The sequence below is a fragment of the Dermacentor silvarum genome, chromosome 1 (assembly GCF_013339745.2).
Source record: "Dermacentor silvarum isolate Dsil-2018 chromosome 1, BIME_Dsil_1.4, whole genome shotgun sequence".
Classification (NCBI taxonomy): Eukaryota; Metazoa; Arthropoda; class Arachnida; order Ixodida; family Ixodidae; genus Dermacentor; species Dermacentor silvarum.
In genome coordinates, this window is record NC_051154.1 from 216,341,296 (window position 1) to 216,358,055 (window position 16,760).

The 16,760-nt window shown below is 46.0% G+C and overlaps 1 long non-coding RNA gene across 1 annotated transcript; it reads left to right on the plus strand.

Moving 5' to 3' along the window:
* Nucleotides 1-5,931: 5,931 nt before the first annotated feature.
* LOC125942068 (uncharacterized) lies at nt 5,932-7,722 on the plus strand. Its single transcript, XR_007464766.1, has 2 exons — nt 5,932-6,276; nt 7,097-7,722. It is a non-coding gene; the product is annotated as an uncharacterized LOC125942068 (long non-coding RNA).
* The last annotated feature ends 9,038 nt before the right edge of the window (nt 7,723-16,760 follow it).

Here is a 16,760-nt window from a genome sequence, read left to right on the forward strand (position 1 = left end):
AGATTAAAATCGTCTCCGACTCGATCCTGCTGCTCTCTAAGACACTGTCCTGTGGGCCGGGGGTTGCTCCGGCGCTGGCCTCACTCCTGAAAGGAACTTCGGATTCTCCTACAGCGTCGCTGGGATGGCTTGACAGCTATAACCCGGGCGGAGCGGTGGGAAATGGAAGCGTGGTGCAGCAGAAATATTCTCCGCAGACATCTTTCAAGGAAGAGCCGAACTCTCTCTTCCGTAGTAGATCCAAGCGATGGTAGCATAGTCGACTCACCAGATGGAGTGCTTGCACTGGCGAGGCAGTTCTACATGAATCTTTATGCTGAGCCAGCTGCCACTCCAGCTGTTTTTTCCAGTCGTTCCACCAACTGAACCACCGGAAGTTGGTGACACAGCCATAGTTGAAGACGAGCTCTTTTTAGCATTGAAGTCTATGAAGCACAATCGCAGTCCAGCTAGGATCCGATGGTTTGACAGTTGAATTTTATGTGACGTTTTTGAGACTGTTAGGGAAGCCCTTCACTTCACTGGTGAACAGGCTGCTCAGTGAGGGGACCCTGTCAGCGTCTCAAAGAGAGGGGCTAATCACTCTCCTGTGCAAGGATGAGTCGAGAAGCACCGATCTAAGAGCCTGGCGGCCCATCACACTTCTGAACTGCGATTACAAGCTCATAGCAAAGTGTCTCTGTGTGCGACTCACTCCAGCTCTCAGCACTGTTTTGGGTCCATACCAGGCATGCTGCGTTCAGGGGCTTTCAACTCAGCTTCACGGTTTAGCAGTTAGGGACCTTCTCCTGTGGGCAAATACCAGGAAACTTCCAGGTATTTTCTGCTCCTTTGATCAGGAGAAGGCTTTCGATATCATTAGCCATAGGTATCTTTTTCGGGTTTTGAAGGAGGCCGGCTTTAGCGTGGGTTTTCAGCAAGGAGGTTATAAAAAAAACTTCTGGAGTGGAGATGCCGCGCCGCGGCTGACGCCGGCGACCGCCATATTGCTCCGGGCAGAAAACGCAGCTGCGCCGCTTGGGCCCTTGCGGTAGTTCGGGAGTTTCGGCATATAGTGCTTAGTTACGGCAAGGGAAGGACCCTGGTTACGGTCTGCTGAGCGGTAGTTCTGCGTTTGTAAGGGAACATCCAAGCTCTGCTGAACGGGATGGTGAACGCCTGCGTCGCACGAATCATGCGAAGCAAAAGTCAGGAGTAATTACTAGAGGTCGGATCTTTAGGCATTAAAAAGGCGCGTTTTAGGCGCCAAAAATAGGCAGGCAAAGCAACGTTTTAGGCCTCCAACGTCGTAAATATATGCACAATAAATTTTTACATAAATGCAAATAACGTCAAACGAAGACGTGCGCGACCTGTATCTACAGCAAGAAAACAAGAAATGTTATTGTTTATGATGGCACAAAGGCGCCAACAGTTAAACATAGCCATGCTATTGTCCCATAAAACTGCTGGACTAATGACGATCATTTGGCGTAATTCAACAAGCGCACTGCTCATATTCATGTCCAATGGCCACTGTACTCAAGCGTTGCGCAAAGTGAAACAAGCATGAAAAAGAATACTTGAAAGCTGGCAATACTGATTTTAAAAAAGCGCTAGTTTATGTCTGCCTGACGCAATTAAATTAAGACACAACAAAAAATAGACAAATAATGAATGCAAGAAAGACTACAATTTATTAAGAAATTAAGATGTTCTTACATGAGGACTGTTAGGTACAACTCTGGCAATTTTCTCATATACAATGACATTATCGGAATTGTACAGGCAAAACGCCCCAACACTGCTAAATACACTTCCGCCCATTTGAAGTGCACGTATTTGAAGAAATCTGTTTGGAGAGCACGCGGAACGTAGTCTAAGAATCACTGTGAAGATTGTGGAAACAATAGCAAAGTACCACCATCTCCAGATTTCTGGATTCAAAATTGTTCCTCTTTTCACTGAGAATGATCTTGTACGCTGAGAAGGAACGCTCGACGGCAGTGAAGACCTCAAAAAGTAAATTACAAACAAAACAAAAGCCGCGTGCACATCACATTTTTCTTTTTTTTTTCCTTTGCTCTTTACTCTCCTTTCCCCTGACGGCTCTCCGCGGTTTCGCATTCGCCAACCGCGGCGCGTCCCATTTCACTGCTGCTAGCGGTTGTTTTCCGAAAGTTGGTTGAACTAGATGACTAGGTTGAACCCCATAGAGTTCCGAACAGTCAATGTTGCCCGGTAACATGAATAACGGTGTCTTACTGCACTCGAAAGCGAAACTTGAGGCTAAATAGTGGTCATATAGGCGCCGATATTGAAAATAGGCATTTATAGGCATTTAGGCACGAACGCCAAAATAGGCAGTTATAGGCACTAAAAAAACACTATAAAAGCCCTTCTTAACCTCTAATTCATGCTCATATATCAAAGTGGGGCGATAGGAGCTCAAGGAACAAATAAAAATGTCACAGTTTCGCCCTATTATAAGGGCGAAGCAATGAATGCGATAGCAACACAGCAATGTCATACGAAGTAAGGTGAGCGGCTTTGGTAGCAATATGAATTGTAGTAAACATGAGCTGATTAAGTAAGCAGGTGTGCTGCGGCGTAAGTAGACCGACATGAAGAGAGACTCGATGACCACGAGAAGGCGCGTGTGAAACGGTGGTGTTGATGAGAAGCGCTTCCCGTGGGCAGCGCGTGCGAAGGGACACACCTGTAGCGCTGCACTGTCGATCCGGGCAGCATTGCATGTGTAGCGTGCGTTGGAAAATGTGGCCCGACTATTACTAACTGAATGAACAAGCGTGGTGTGAGCGCGCACAAACAAACATAAATAGATCACACTGAATTACTGCAGACAACGACTGTCAAAACGCTGACAGCGAGCGCATACGCCGCAGCGGGCGAAGGTAGAACGTGCGGTCTATCGCTTCAACGGAAACTGAGCGGCGAATGCACGGCGCATACAGGTCAGAGCCGTGTGGAGATAAGAGACGGTGCTGGCGAGCGACGAGCGCGGTTGTTGGCAGAGTAGAAGTGCGCCTCCCCCCCCCCCCGCGCTCCCTCCAGCGCTGGCTTACCGCTTCCTTGCTTGCGCGTGGGTGATTGAGTGCGTTCGCTCTCCGTGATAGCGCGCGTCCCCGCACGCTTCCGCTCGGGCATACGGCGCGCGGCGAAGATTTTATCTATAGGGAACCTCACAGCGACGGCGACGGCAGAAATCCGGTTGAAGTGTCCATATAATTGCTATCGCAATAAAAAAGGCATTTGCCTAAAATCCGGTCTCTAGTAATTACGTTTCACGTGTATGTAGCGCGAAAAAGCCTTCAATCGCTCGACCATTGCTGTGCACTATCTCCGTCGAGGAGCGCTGTTGTACATGAAATCTACCTTTTAATTGGCGAATATAGGCTCAAACAAGCTTTTTTTCTGCGTATGTTTGTGCGGCAGGTTCCCGAAAGAGAAAGTGCTGCGTGACGCATGGCAGCCCGCTGTTGCATGACAGCCCGCTCGGTGCACTTTGAAGAGGGTTGTTTTGACAGGTCTGGTCAAACGACAAGGCTGCGACAGGGCAGCATTCCAACCATTTTTCTAGTGTTCTCCGCACATCTGCATAAAAAAGCGAGTTCGTAAGAAATGCTTGCTGCTCGTATATATTTCCGGTGCGCTTGCATACGAGATTCCGCATGTCGAGAAGAACTATTTACTACTTATTTATATAAAATGATACAGCTCTCAGACCTGGCGGACGTCGTAGCTGCGTCTCACAAGTTGACTGTTTATAAGCGTGGCAAGCAACTGTTTCGCATCAAAACAAGAAAATAACTGACGTAACTGGTAAATAAAGAGTATTGCCAGTCACATATCGTGTGTGTAACAACACGATATGTGCCTGAAACAGCAACAGTTCTTGTACAGCCATAGGTATCCTATCTCGGCGTAATTTAACTTAGGCTGGATCGCGAATATTACTGTTTTCCGAGATCAAGTTGCTGTTGCATGCCGTCGTGTAAAGTTCTATACAAATCAGAGTTCATACAATTTCGTCTATTGTGGACTCACGATCTTTACAATATTTAAAAGCCATTATTCGTAGTTACTGAACCGTGCGCCTTAAGAAGTGACATTATCAGCATGTCTTTAATTTTGGGCATTGGTGCAATTTTTTGTTTTTGCGCAGCCAAAAATATGTTTGTTTTGATGTGTTTTCATTTTATGTATGCCTGTTTGGTATTGTTTTCCTATAGTATACACTATGATGAACCAGGTAGTTAAGCAATATTTTATCCATTTTTTCCACTATATTGTTTTATGCTTATTTTTATCAAAATAGCAAGGACATAATAAAAATTTATTCACCACTTTACTGATTTTACCTTGTACTTCGTGTCACTCCGGTAATGTGGCAAGCTGATGCGCATGAAACGCGTTACAGCTTCAACCCACGTATTCTTGCATTAACTGCCTTGTGCATTTGTCCTTAGCATGACATGACAAAGATTACTGGGGATTCCTGATGATAGAACTAGGCGACATGAAAGCCCTAGCGTCGCTAACTCAATGATACGACGGCCGCTTTCCACTTCTTTTACGGAGTCTTCGTCACTTTATTTCGTCACAATTTTTTCACTCTAAAGTCACTCTAAATTCGCCTAATTCACCTCTGCGTGCACGCATTATCGCCTCAGTTCAATTGCGTAATCACTTTTAGACTGTTAAATGTGGCTTTCTCATCATCATCAACTAGCCAAGCACCGCGTGTTCTTCCCATCATTACCTTACGTTAAACTCCTATCACCCAGCTAAACCCCCTTAATCCACGATTCTTTACTCCTAATTCAACATTATTACAATCTCAACACACTTGATTCACCTATCTATATTCATTGTTACTGCAGTTCGCATGCTTAATTAATATTGTATACTTAATAGTGGTATTGCGCACGCTATCGCCTCTTATCCTAAGAGGATCATTTCGTGTCAACAACACGGTTTTGAAACGGCCTTGAGACGGACACCCCACCATGAGGTATGCATAAAAGGCTGTCGAATTAAAAAAGAAACATCTGCGCTAAATAAATCATAGTAATTCTCCCGCTTTCATCATAAAACGCCACCACGAAAGCGCACTGGTTACGCTACCAGCGCGCAAGCAGCGCTCGTTCTTGCCCGGAGCAAGATGGCCGCCAACAGGTTTCCCAGGCTTCAGCCGGTCGCATGGGCGCGCATAGGGCTTGCCTAGGGGATCTCCACTCCAGAAGTTTTTTGCCATGAAGCATAATAAAGGAGGCGTTGCCCTCGGATTACCTCGACGGAAAAGGCGTCAAGGCAAACAACCATGGAGACCACAGAAGCCAACGGCATGTTACTCAATGCGCGTATGACGGTTCGCAACGCCACCACTACTACTATTATTTCCGTTGTCCTGTAGAGAGCTTACGCTTGACGGAGAATGATTTGGACCCTAACCCCGGCAGTCACTACTATCTGATCTCACGCAGCCTTCGTTATTTTTCTGGCGATTTGCATAGTTGTTAACAAAATACTTGGTAAACGCTCAAAACAATTGCAAAAAACGACAACGTATTCAAAAACAATTATTATACTATGTGTGTCTTTTATCTTGACTCTTCGTAATAACAATCACAGCTTAACAAAATTTTATGTTTTTATAAAGAAAAATTACAATTGTTCAGGGGTACAGCGGGGGCGTGGCACGGCTCGCCATAGAGGGTTCCGTGACTTCCGCTGCTTTGAAAAAGTCAACGAAAAGTTAAGTGTACTGTGGTGTATGTCGCGTTAAACAAGATTTCATGAAGCAAGAAAATACTGTGCGCGACGCGCATGGCTGAAATTAACACACTTGTCATGGCAATCTTGGAGACGCCTCGAAACAGCGGCATTGCTAGAGTGACCTAGAATCACTCTAGCATTGCTAGCCACTGTAGCATTGCCGAGGGCAGCACAGAGCAACCATAGACGCCTACAAACATAATCAAGTTCTTCATTCTATGACATATTCGTTTAGGGACTTTTGAGAAGGCGCGTTGAATGTCTGGCGGTGTCTGGCCCAAGTTGGTTCTTTATTCTATGGGCCCACGCCGACCGCGCTTTATTCTATGACCGCGCAATGGTCGTGGGTGCAGTGTTTCTTGGCGGTAAACCGTGCAGTAGTGGTGGTGTGGCATGGCGGCTTTTGGTCTCGGTGAACTCTGGTCGTGTAAGACTAGCTGTATTTCTGAAGAATTCGGTGGTGCTGGGATTCAAGCGACATAGCGCCTCGGCAATGGAGTTAGCAAACCAGGGTAACGCTTCGGTTTTCGAAGGATTCGGTTTGGCGGTGGCATAACATTGGGGCGGTGGGTTGACGTAATGAAAACAAGTGGAAGGACAGAGGCCAATCGGCGCGAAGTTTTTTTTTTTTTTTTTTTTTTTGTGGCAGTGAACGTCACAAACCGAGTAAAAATATAGCAATTTACGAGCGCTTTTTGGTAAATAAAAATAAATTGTTCATGGTATTGATGAGGTTTATATTTTTCATTATGAATCGTGTGTGAGTTGTACTGGCGGTGAGTCACTTAACGCATTTTGTTTACTTCGGTTGACCCATTTATGCCGCTAGGTGGGACGTCGTACTCTAACTTCGCGTTGCGGCCCCAATACGCACTAAAGTTCCTCGCACAGTCGGAGCGTGGTCTCGTTTGAGAATCTGAATTGTCGCCTGAATTCCTCGTCTGTCATCTCAAAGGCGTCTTGTCGACGTCGAGGTTGTCGCTGTCTATCACGGAGGCTCGCTAAGAGCACGATAACAGGCGCCACAGGCACCGCCAACGCCTGGCACCGCACACGCCGTCATTTTGCTCCGAGTGCCGCGATCTCGCCCGTGCACACGGCACGCACAGGCTCTGCACACGGCACACCGCGCTTCGGATCAGACCGAAGGAGCGCGCGCGGCTTCGCTTCGTAGCAGACGACAAATTCCGTTTCCGCGTGATTGACATGTGCGTGACGTCATCAAAAAATGCGTTCGCACCCTGAGGCGATGGCGTCACCCAGGCGGCGACGAATCGCTGCACGCAAACCGAATTCTTCGAAAACCGAAGCGTTACAGAATACGGCCCCAGAGCTGCGGCGTCGCCGTGTCCGCCCTTTACGTAACTATGTGGACTTGCTTGATGGAGTTCGAGGGATGTGCTGCATCCTACAAGTCATGACGGTGACTGCGTCGACCGCGCGCTGTTCAACGAGAAATGTCTGGTTTGTCTACTGTGCTTCTTGAAACTAAAGCCTCTAATATAGGGGCTTTACTTGAAACGAGCAGTGCAGCCGTGCAGCGGGGGTGGTGCAGCGTCGACCGCGCGCTGTTCAACGCGAAATGTGTGGTTTGTGTACTGTGCTTCTTGAAACAAGTGATGCAGCTGTGCAGCGGGGTTGGTGAAGAAGCAGAGTGGCTTTGGGTCTCCAGTAGCGTGTTCACAGACATATGCTCCCGTTTTGGACCGCGAGATTGTGGTGTGTACCTGGCCTAGAATGAAGTTTACGATACTAACACAGCTTGTTCACGTTCTTCCGTGCTAGATGTACCATTTGCATGACGATCGAGCTGAAAACGAGACCTATACCCGTGTTATTTGCGTTTGTGTGTCCTAAGTTACGTTGTCTTATGCAAGTTATGGCAGTTTTATTACGAAGGGAGTACGGACGTAAATATATAAACATATTTGTGTATGTCTTAAACTTTGAACTCATATAAAAGTTGTCCCCTTTACGACTGATAAGTGGGCTACGTGGTCTGTGCAAGTGAGCTACATTTTGTTGCAACGCTCTTCCGTTTGGTAGAGTGATGCATGGCGTACGTTTATCAGTGTGCTGTTGTGATCACAGTCAAAAGAGCCATTTATTGTGTTTATTCACTCAGTAAAGATTTGTATTACGCGGTGAAGCATGCCAAAAGTGGCAGGGGGCCGCTATCAACTGCGCGTCATGCTATGAAGGGTGCACATAGGCAAAAATTCCGCGCAATTACATGGTTATTTCTGGGAAACAGAGTGTTACGTCTCGACCTGGACAAGCGCATGTGACCAAGAAAAGCAAGAAGAAATGTCGTCTAAAAATAACAGAAAGTGGTTTTTAGAGGCTATGTTTCTCTCTTGGCGTTCTTTTTTTTTTTTCACTTTGTTTTGCTGCAATTGTTCGCTTAAAACACATAAGTCACTGTGTTTATGTGTTCAAATGCTGTGAGTATAGTGGTGCAATATGGCTTCAGTGCCACGGGCTACAGTTTAACGATGCGTCCACCGTAAGGTAGTGACCGACTTGAATCGCATATTTTCATTCTGCAGCGACGCCAGTCACTTTGATGCGCCGCCAGAAGTGGCAAGCGACATTAGCCTTAATGAGTGTAGCGCTATGGAAGACTACATTTCAGAGGCAGGAGTCATTTCTTTTGATACCCGGGCATCTTCCCAACAAGGAATTAGATGCCGAGCGCATATCTGCACGTGAACTGCATAACGAATCGTTTGCGGAAATCGTCTACGTATTCGAAATGTGTCATCGTGTGGCATTCTAATTTTTCACTAGTCATTCACATTGCATTGTCGAAGTATTGTTTGTTATCTAGTGCACTATATTATAGTTCAAAATAGCTGTAAATATGGAATAAAATTCTGTAGCTTTACATGCCAAACAACAATCTGATTATGAGGCAAGCTGTAGTGGGGGACTGTATAATAACTTTTAGTGATCTTTAATGTGAACACGAGCATTTTGCCTTCTGCTGCCATCAGAATGCGGCCAAGCTGGAAGGTAAAATGGTAGGTAAACATGCTGCCTAAGTATTTAGGTAAATCATATGTATGCCTAAGGACGTGGGAAATGTCTGTTTGAGTTGTTTGTAATGGTATTTGTCTGTTTGCTAGCTGAATAACTTCAGGCTTCAAACAAAATTAATGCCACATGGCTCAAAACTTTTCTGCTTGCTCAAAGCTGCATGTCTAGCAATTTGCAGTGTTGGCCTTGCTTCGAACTTTTTCTCTAGCACATTTATAATATAACATTTATTTATAATTAAAACTTTTTTGTTTCTGTGATGAAGTTAGCACAAATTCGGTTGCCTTTTTTAAATGCGTAAGCATTTCTATGCCTACCCAGCGAGGAAACCTGTCCGTCTGTCACGTAAGATGAATGCAATGGCTCACGCCGCCGTACGCAAACAAAAAAATGCAATGGCTCATACCCCTGTAAGGCTGAGGCTACAAGCGCTTAGCAAAGTGAAGCGAACAGTGCATACATTCATTGAAATCGCCCATAAACACACAGAACAGCGTACGTTTAATAAAGAACGAGCTCAAAACAAGCATCTGAACCATAAATAAAGCATAGCATACCCCTTCCACCTAAGCAGTTGCAGTGGTGGTTTTGCAACAGCATCGCTGGACATCCACTTTCGCAGGTTGATAACAACCGATAAGGGTTGATAAGGGTCGAATGCAGTTGATAAGGTTGCATATTAAAACATGATTACTAGCGTCACAAGAAAGAGACTAAAGAAAGAACACGCGACCTTTAGTCTCTGTCTTGTTACACTAGTAATTATGTCTTATTATGCAAATCGTTACCAACTAGCTCAACTTTCTGCATTAACTATGATAAGGTTGATATGACAGATAAAGCTTGATAAGTCTTTATGCTGGTCGGATCAAGTTTGATAAGATTGATAATGACACCGCACTGCGTGGAGATGAGCAAGTGGCTCAATGCTTACGCATACTTACACAACTCCAGTGGAGTTTCTGCGTGAATTTTTTATTTTTGTTTTACTTGCACCCACACTCACAGACTGGCAGGTGTCTTCTCAAGCAACCACAACTTTCAAAGAAATAGAAAAGTGTGCAATGTCGTGGTTTCGTCGTGCATCAGAGCGAGCAATTGTATTGGAGAAGAAAGGAGCCGCTGTTGTTTACTCAGCTGTGAGTGTGTGGTATCCTACCGTCTTGGTTACTTAATGTTTTTTACGTAATTGAAGGTGTTGCATAATCGACGGACGTTTACCTTAGCTGTAGGCTCTGTTACGATTCCCTTAGAGTGCGATGCCCGGACCACGTGTAGTCAATTCCGATTCACTTTGAGCGGCCATATGCTCGGACCACGTGCAAACGCATGGTAATCGGCGTGCCTAACGAACTCGTTCGTCAACATGAATAGACGTGTCAGTCGCAAGGGTCAGAGATGAAATCTGTCGTGCCGCCCTGCAACCCTTCCTCCTCCGCTAAGGACGTTCACCCATTACGGTCACCCACCATCTCTACTTCGTCTCGTTTGCCCCATGTCCTGCAGTGGGGGAGAAGAGAGGGGGAGATTGCCCGGATGGTGGAGGGTATAGGAAAGCCAGCCAGCAGCCACGTGGAGAACTCTTTTGCTTTGCCCTAGCGTGCATGTGCATGCACGCTGAACTTTTCTTATCTGTTTTCTTTGGAGCACACCGTTCACCCGTAACCATGTATGAAACTTCTGTTACTTGTTTTTACGTCGCCTCGTTTTCCCTGCCGGATCCTCTCCGATGGTCAACCTGGTTCTAGCTCCAAGCAGACGCTGTTGAAGGTTCCCCAAACCCCAGCCCGTAACAGCTCTCATGTACTCTCATTCATTAGATTTCTGATGTCTCCCCAAGGCCATATTTGGTGGTAGAGTGCTATTGCATTTATTGATGCATTGCTGATGGCGACATTGCAAATCAGCAAGCAACCTAAACCTCATAAATTTGCACTGTTTTGGGTCATACGTAATTTTCAGTTGTAGCTAACATGATCAAATAGAGGCTGAATTTTCTCTCAATTGCTAGATTGCAAGATGTTTGGAATCGAGCCACCATAGCCGTTTCCTGAAAAATTGGTAGTGCTTATGCTCACTCACACATTTCTTTATTCTCTCCTTAAGTATCTTGCTCCTTAACTGTATAACTATACAGGGTGTATGTTTTTTGTTCCAGAACAGAATTTTCAAAAAATGGCCATGGCAGCTAGTGGAGTTGTAGTCCTTGATCTGGGGTGCTTGAAGCGGTGGACGTTACTTGCCCAATAAATTGAAATGTAAAACCAACTAATTAGTAAAAATATACTAACTCTTAAATGAATTACTTTAAGGCACATGTTGCAATTGGCAAATTGTAGCTGTCAAGTCTGCAAGGTCTATCTACAAGGAGCAAATAATGAGAAGAAACGATGGGAACAGTGTGTTGCCAGCTGAGGGGACTACTTTAAGGGGGACAGTGCTTAAAATGTTGTACAATAAGCAACAAAGATGTTATAGGAAAAGTTCGGTTTCTTTTTGAACACACCTCGTATTCTGGTGTCAACCTGAAAATTAATTCAATTGCGTGGATCTAAACAAGTGGATATGCCTTGTGACTTCACTGGCTATAACAATTGGAAATTGCAACACATGCTGTGATTTAATTAAAGGTCTAATTAGTGAAGTATTCTTCATTAATTGATTATGCATTAAGATTTCGTGCGCAAGTAATGTCCGCCGCTTTCAGTAATCGAGCACCAGAACTACAATTACAATAGCTGCCACAGCCAATTAAAAAAATTGTTGTTTGGTCGAAAAAAAGCACTTGGCATTTCTTGCATATAAGAGATTGTTTTGTACATTAAAAAAATGTTCAGTGACATGCTGGCCTACATTTCATTCGCAGCTTCCGTTGTTCAATACTAATTTCGAACAGTGCCTGTTTAATGTACTTTGGTTTTGCTTTTTAATTGTTTTTTTTTATTTGTTTCCCATCTCTTCGGGGCCTCTCAAGCAACTGGCAAGATGGCTCTCCTAAAGTCCAAGCCCATTCATGAAGTTGCTGACCCTGTCGTTCCTGTCAATTCCATTCCCATCGAACTGCGCACCTCCACTGTCACTTTGGACAGAAAAACGGGTGTGTCCTGCCTTCACAAGCAGTTCCCCCTAATGCAACCGAGCGCTGTCACTATACATAAATCACAGGGCGGAACATACAGCGAGGTGATCTACGATTATCACACGCACCATCCACAGAAACTCGTTTACGTTGCTTTAAGTTGAGCGACCACTCTGGATGGACTATACTGAACACAGAACTCATCACCTTCTACCATGGAAGAGAAAACCCGAATCGAGCCTTGTGTGACAATTTCGTCGATTAGACAACCATCCACTGACTACGATCACCGCCAAGCGCTTTGCCTTGCTCCAGTCACCACACACCTTATCACTGTGCAACGTCAACGGACGCTCGTTGCCCGCGCGCGTCAATGTCTCGCACGACCATATCGTCCGCGAAGTGCGGGCCTGATGACTCTTAGCAAAATTCATCCACTTAGGCAGCTCGATAACAAGTTGCAATAAAACTGTGCAAGTTTTACAAGGTTAATTGCTTCACTCATTTGCATGCAAAGGCCACCATGTGCCTAGAACAAGCATGACTAATAACATCCATTTTATATCCTAAGCCTCGGATATAATCTCCATCTCACATCCAGATAACATCTGAAAAAGACCTGGCCAGGACCTCCGTTGGACATCTTTCGGTGTTTTCTGGTTTGGCATAGGACATTTTAGGAATATCTCAAGATCTCAACATCCTTACAGGGACATCCATCAAAGTTAAAACATTCTTAGGATTTCTGTGTTGTCTGGGATATGTCCATTCTGTATTGCATGTCCTCATCACCCATCATGATACGGATGATACTTAATTTGTTTTTCTCCCACTGCAGAGTTGCCAGGTGGAGGAATGTACCTCACAGTGACCTCTAAAGCCCATCATATGATTATCAGCAACAGTGCAGTGCCTGACAACGCAGTGCCATGGCTATATATTTTTCTTTCTGCGTTTGTTTTGAAGTTTAAATTTGAAAGAAATCTCTCTGTAGAAATGAGTAGGTGAATTACAATTAATTTATGCACCACTATCATGCATGGCCGATCTACATGGTCGAGCTAAAGGCCCCTAAATAATTATAAGCCTAAAAGTGTACTGGCACAGTATTTTCATTTCTCCAGTTGTGCGGTAAATGAAGGTCCGAGACCTCTAAGCTACAGAAAAAAAATACTCCCGAGCCTCAGAATGCCCCATATAAGTAAATATGTTTTATTGCGATAGCAATTATATGGACACTTTAACCGGATTTCTGCCGTCGGCGTTGCCGTCGCCGTCGCCGTGAGGTTCCGTATAGATAAAATCTTCGCCGCGCGCCGTATGCCCGAGCGGAAGCGTGCGGGGACGCGCGCTATCACGGAGAGCGAACGCACTCAAATCTCCCACGCGCAAGCAAGGAAGCGGGAAGCCAGCGCCGGAGGGAGCGGGGGGGGGGGGGGCGCACTTCTACTCTGCCATCAACCGCGCTCGTCGCTCGCCCGCACCGTCTCTTATCTCCACACGGCTCTGACCTTTATGCGCTGTGCATTCGCCGCTCAGTTTCCGTTGAAGCGATAGACCGCACGTACCTCGCCCGCTGCGGCGTATGCGCTTGCTGGCAGCAAGCGCATACGCCGCAGCGGGCCAGCAAGCGCATACGCCGCAGCGGGCGAGGTACGTGCGGCGCGCGGCGAAGATTTTATCTATACGGAACCTCACGGCGACGGCGACGGCAACGCCGACGGCAGAAATCCGGTTGAAGTGTCCATATAATTGCTATCGCAATAAAACATATTTACTTATATGGGGCGTTCTGAGGCTCGGGAGTATTTTTTTCTGTAGCTTAGAGGTCTCGGACATTCATTTACCGCACAACTGGAGAAATGAAAATACTGTGCCAGTTTTGACAGTCGTTGTCTGCAGTCATTCAGTGTGATCTATTCGTGTTTGTTTGTGCGCGCTCACACCACGCTTGTTCATTCAGTTAGTAATAGTCGGGCCACATTTTCCAACGCACGCTACACATGCAATGCTGCCCGGATCGGCAGTGCAGCGCTACAGGTGTGTCCCTTCGCACGCGCTGCCCACGGGAAGCGCTTCTCATCAACACCACCGTTTCACACGCGCCTTCTCGTAGTCATCGAGTCTCTCTTCATGTCGGTCTACTTACACCGCAGCACACCTGTATACTTAATCAGCTCATGTTTACTACAATTCATATTGCTACCAAAGCCGCTCACCTTACTTCGTATGACATTGCTGTGTTGCTATCGCATTCATTCCTTCGCCCTCAGGGCGAAACTGTGACATCTTCTGCATGACCACCTTCTGCATCATGACGTCACACGGCAACCTCCAGGAAAACGAAACCAAAATCGGCTGTAAAAAAAGCTTATATATATATATATATATATATATATATATATATATATATGTGTGTGTGTGTGTGTGTGTGTGTGTAATAGCAGTTTTATATAGCCCACAAAATCATTCGACAACATTATGTCAGTAGCCTTTACAAAATTGCGCCCTGGGATGAGGGTTTGTGTTGCAGACATGGAGGTTTCCTTCTCCATGGTTGCAGAGATGATCGTCGCGAAAGCGTATTCTGTATTAGTTGAGTTTACTAGAACCTTATTCTAGGACACTCTAGTATTCGTCATGGACGGGCAGATCAAATTGATTTTAAAATTCTTCTCATTAGTTGAGCAATCTCGTACATTGCTGCTCTCTCAAGTTCTACAGAAGCGAAAGCGAAAGTGCTTGTAGTTCTTCCTTTCGTCCCCTGATGGCGGCACTGTACTGCGCTGCACTGTTTTTGGCCGCTTTGACCCCGCTATTTTGTGTTGTCGGCGAACAGCTGTATCCAGGGGCGTAGCCAGGGGGGCTGATGGGGATTCAGCCCCCCCCCCCCCCCCTCCCGAAATTATTTCGTGCTGGCATGCACCGCCGACGCAAACAACCACCGGCATCGGGAATCATTTTGGATTTTGTTTACAATGTCTTTTTCACGCTCGAAAAGACATTCCGGCACGAACATTGCGAACTCGGGCTGGATTTCGTGGCAATGCCCTTGCACCTGGAGTCACATAAAGTAAGGAGCCCCATCCGAGCACAAACTTTCAAGGGCTTCTCGATAGCGAGCTAGAGTCATAGCGAGCGGGCGCGTTGCGGCATCTCGCAGCGGCCGCGGAAGTCCACGGAGCGCGTGGATTTGAATTCGAAACTAAAGTATAAAGTTCTTATAAACTTCAGCCAACATTTGCGCACGGGAGCCCTCGGGTCCAAGCCGTTCCAGAAATGGAAGCACGCACTCCCAATCTTCCACACACACGAAAATACTAAATATCACCGTGACTGTCAGCTGGCAGCTAATAATTTTCTCCGAACATATTCAGGAAGCGCGCCCAATGTGATCGATTAGCTGCACCAGGGCAGGCAAAGTAAAATAAGAGAAAACAGAATAATGTCAACGACCTATTATTGAGGCAGTTCTTTTTTTTTTTTTTTTTTTTTTTTTTTGCAGGCGACAAAGTCTGGCTCTCCGTGGTTATAGGGACAGTGGTCCTATGGATTTAAGCAAAGCCCCCGCTGAAAATACTGGTATTTTCAGAGCGCTTCTTCGCATGGGCGAGCTGATTGTGGAGATTCATACCATAAGAACTAGTTGCCTCAGTAATGCCTCGTATTTAAGCCCAGATGTACAAAACCAAATTGTAGAAATTTAGCCTAGATGCAAAAGTAAACGCTGCAGGCTGCTTATCCATACTTGCTGACGAAACGACGGATATTGCTGGAATCGAACAGCTTACTGTTTGTACAAGGCACCTAAACAAGGACGCCAACGGCATCGAAGGAGTGTTTTTAGGTTTTAGCACCGGAATAGATGCCCTCTCTCATTACGACTGCAGGTTCTATGTAAATGTGTACAAGCTGCTGCAGATTCTAGTCGCCCTTCCAGTGACCAATGTCAGCGCAGAGAGAATATTTTTAACATGAGATTACTAAAAAAAATTTGTCGCAGTTTCATCCGAAAGGCGAAGCACCAATTGCGATAGCAAATTAGTAGAGAGCTATACGCAGTAAGGATAGTAGTTTTATCAGCTTTGTAAACTTGGACATGCAGCAGCACCAGCAACGCGCAGAACTGTTGCCGACGCCGTCGGCGTTTTGCCCGCGTTCGCACCGAACGCGCGCGGAGTTTTTATATAAATTCGTATTTGGTGCCGCAGCTAAACGTCGCCTCCCCTCCCTCCCTCCCGTCCCCCCACAGCCTTTCGCGCGACAGAAAAAGTTGCGTTTGCTCTCTGTATATGGAAAGGAGGAAAGAGACGCTTAATTCTGCAGCCCTTCAGGGAGCACGGCGCAGAACGCGGATTTGCTCTCCGACGTGCGTTCGCTCCCCGTGAAAGCGCGCGTCCCTTGCGCCCTTTCACTCGCACACACAGCGTCCGGAGCGCGGCGACGACTTCATCGCCGTTGACATCATACGGAACCTCACGGCGACGGCGACGCCGACGGCAGAAATCTGCTTTGGAGTGCCCATATAATTGTTATCGCAATAAAACAACTTGCGCTCTACAATGTCTGAGAAACGCACGGTTAGGCTGGCGCTTCGATACGCCCACAGAGACGTCGGCAACTTCCCCGCCGAGTGAAGTTTGTCCTTTAGATAGCGAAGCAGCGAAAATCAATGCAAGTCAAAAGGTCTGTTCCTTCTCGGTCCATAAAACTCGTAATTATGAAAACGTATGACTGTTCATCAGCTCTTAAAGTCACAGAAATTTTCGCCATTTATTCTAACAGTTAGCATCATTATCAAAATTACCATGCGAATACGAAAATTACGAGGACATCAATAACCAATTTTGACCGACCGTGCTCA